Source organism: Mus pahari, chromosome 1, assembly GCF_900095145.1.
Source record: "Mus pahari chromosome 1, PAHARI_EIJ_v1.1, whole genome shotgun sequence".
NCBI lineage: Eukaryota > Metazoa > Chordata > Mammalia > Rodentia > Muridae > Mus > Mus pahari.
The window spans coordinates 63784675-63788215 of NC_034590.1; the positions used below are offsets into that span (position 1 = coordinate 63784675).

At 44.1% G+C, this 3541-nt stretch overlaps 1 pseudogene; it reads right to left on the minus strand.

Moving 5' to 3' along the window:
- LOC110319152 overlaps nucleotides 1-366 on the minus strand; it is a 3747-nt pseudogene extending 3381 nt beyond the window's left edge.
- Between the last annotated feature and the right edge of the window lie 3175 nt (nucleotides 367-3541).

The following is a 3541-nucleotide window of genomic DNA, read 5'->3' on the forward strand; positions in this document are numbered from 1 at the left end:
ATTATTATTATCATTATTATTATTAATTTGTTTTAGTTTTTTCAAGGTAGGATTTCCCTGTGTAGTCCTGGCTGTCCTGGAACTCACTCTGTAGTCCAATCTGATGTTTGAACTCAGAGATCTGTCTGCCTCTGCCTACAGAGTGCTGGGATTAAATATGTGTGTCACCACTGCCCAGTATATTTATTATTATTATTATTATTATTAAGTGTGTGTGTGTGTGTGTGTGTGTGTGTGTGTGCCTATGTGCCCAAAGAGGTTAGAAGCATCAAATCCCTGGAGCAATCATGAGCTACCCAATGTGGGTGCTGGGGATTAAACTTGGATTCCCTGAAAGAACAGTACCAGCTTGCAATCACTGAACATCTCGTAAGCCCCAGACCAGGGTTCTTCTCTGCCACGGAAAAGAACTTCAGGATAGGCCGGGTACAGTTGAAGTTTACAGAGAAGAGATTTTTAAATATCTACTTAAGCGCGAAGAGTATTAGAAAGAGGGAGGAGAGCATAAGACTGAGCTGAGGTTGCGTGTGGGCTTCTCAAAGACAGCCATGACTATCTTAGCATTATTCACACACACAAGTTTGGTGGCTTTCAAGTTACATAGGAAAGAGAAAAGAAACGTTCTTCTCTTTTCCCCGTCTTGTAACAATGGATTATGGGATGACTTCAGTAGTGCCTTAGTCAGGATTTCAATCTGATAAGGTAAAAAGACAGGCGTTGTGAGAATGTTGAGACATGGCTTTTCCTGTAATGGGACTTCCTGTGAGACTCCTAGAAAATTACATGTCTACAGCTGGGGAAAGAGATGAGGGATGATTAGGCCTCCATTGCTACTTCAAATTATCATTAAAATCAGCTCTACACAAAAAGCATATCATCCCTGTATAGGCGAAGTTCACAGAAAATGTTAATTGTGGTGGAATTCTTTTAAAAAAAAAACCTTATTTATTTGTGTGTGTGCACATACACATGAATTCCCACACATGTTACATGTGATTTCAGATCCCATGAAGCTGGAGTTACAAGTAGTTGTCATCTGTCTGATGTGGTTCTGAGAACTGTATCGGGTGCCCTGCAAAGAGCAGTCAGTAATCTTACCTGCTGAGCCACCTCTCCGTGCTGGTGATTCTTGGTGAGTCCAAGGAGACTCGAGGGTGGGGACTCCCTTCTCTTCTCACACCCCTTTAACGTTCCCTGTCTTTCTGCCCTGCCTCATTGTGCATATAACCCACATCTGCTGTTGGAATGCAATTCCAGTACTCAGGAGACAGAGACAAAGAGGATCTTTGCTAATTCAAGAAATTCACAATGAATTTCAGGCCAGCCAGGGCCACTAGCAAGTTCTTGTCTCAAACAAAACAAAACAAGACGGACAAGCAAACAAAACAACCTGCCCACACACAGAGAAAAACAAGAGATCAAAATGTTCTATGGGACCAAAGAGCTGCTGTTTCTCTGATATATTCAAATATTACTTTGCCCTTTATGTGGGAGATTCTTGAAGTCTCTCGAGCTATTATAGTTGCACTAGAGATTGTTGAAAGTTGGGAGGTGAAAACAGAGGGAAATGTCAACTTCCTAAGGAAGAGAAGCTACCAATAAAGTAAGAAGAAACGTGATATCAAAGAGTTAATCGACTTGCTTTGTTTTTCCAGACATGGCCTCACCAAGTCCTGATTGGCCAGGCTAGCCTCAAACTCATCGCCTCAAACTCATCGCGATCTCAGCACTCTGGGATCTATTTTGAGTGTTACAATACCTGACTCCAACTGGATACTCTGGGGATATGCTACCAGAAACTTAGAATGGGTCTGAAAGTAATTCTTCCAAGCCAACCATCAAACAAAGATGGTGTGGGAGCCACTGTGGGAAGTGAGCAGGCACTGAGAACAGACTCTTTGGTGGACATGTCACCTCTCACATGAATGTATGTTTGCTTCACAAAGTAATTTCCACCAAGTTGAAAGCTTCCCTCCTGGAAGGAGGAAGAAGGCCCACAGGACTCACAGAGTTTCGATGACTCAGGAAGCTCCGAGGGTTACAGGTCTCATAAGGCTCCTCCCCGGTGGCTATATATTAGTGGCAAACAATTGCTGGGAGCGCTGACTCTTAGGTCAGCTGATCTGTCTGCAGCACCGGAGCTTTGTCACTCATCCAGGGGAGGAACTTTTCAGTGATGTGGATCTCTGAGTCACCATGGTCCTGTAAGGAAACCCAGTAAACTCACAGGGTCACCAAGCTAGACTTAGTCTCTTTTCATTGGGTGAATAGACACATGACAAGTGGCAAGACAGGCTACCTTCCACAGCCTGAAATATGCTCCAGTAATCCGTGGGCTGGAATTCCAGGCTCTCTAACAATTCAAAATGCAGAAACAGATACCACCATTTCTGGGGGGATGGGAGAAGGTTGGGATTTAATCTCTTAAATATAATAGGCCTGTATGATATATTTTGATAGTTAACATACCATTTAAGTTAGAATGTTCTCCATCAAGTGGGTGAAATCTGGCATATTAGTGCCTGTTCGGACATAGGTTATTTTGGCAAATATTGTTTCTATTTGAGCCTAATGTGTGTGGCAGTGTGGAGTGTACCCAAGGCATTGGAACCCAGCAGCTTGCTGAGGACTGGACCAACATTCTGCAAGGCCCTGGAGGTGTTTGTTCTGCCATTTTAATAATGTTGTCCAAGACCACATAACCTGCCAGATAAGTCAGAGAGACACTGCCCACAGGCAGCTGTGTACAACCTTGACTTTAACTCCAGCAAGCAACACTACAGGCATTACTCAGCCACAGAGAATAAGTCCAACGTGAACCTCTGGACCATTCAGAACATCACCCAGCTCACGAAGGTTCTTAGGGAGTATTCCTACTGGCTATAGAGAGGCAACTACCACTGCTGTCACTATAAGCTGGTCCTCTCAGCAGCATCAATAGCACACCCACCCTGTACAGCTCCTTACAGCTCCTTGGCCACTTACTGAACCACAGTGACATCAAGTACCAAGAGATTCTTAAGAAGAATAGAGAGACCCTATAGAACAAGGCCATCACTCCCTATAAGGAGCACAATGGTAGGATATGGACCTGACCTCAGCCGACCATTGGCTGAGTTTTGAGCAGAGGCTAGTCGTCACGGGATACCCAGGGCTCTCAGGTACCACAGACTGCTTAGCTCTTCAGGGCACCTTAGCACATCGTGGCATTACTGATTGATCTTGGCAGATTCTCGAAAGTCTATCGAAGGCCATTTCTTTTCCAGCTAGATCCTTTTATGTGAGGACCAAAATTGCCTTCTTACAGGATGTCTTGTGGATGATGACAGCCCAACGACATACCCGATGCTGCATCCAGCTACCTCTCAGGCGTGGCAGGCAGGCTGAGTGCAGCCCATGCTGCTCTGTGAACTGGTACCTGCCCATTCCTTGTGGGTTTATGTTTCCATTTTTACAGGGATTCAGAACTTCACTTTTCACCAGATACTAATTCATCTTTCTCTTTTTTTTAAAGATTTGTTTAATTTATGAATGTGAGTAC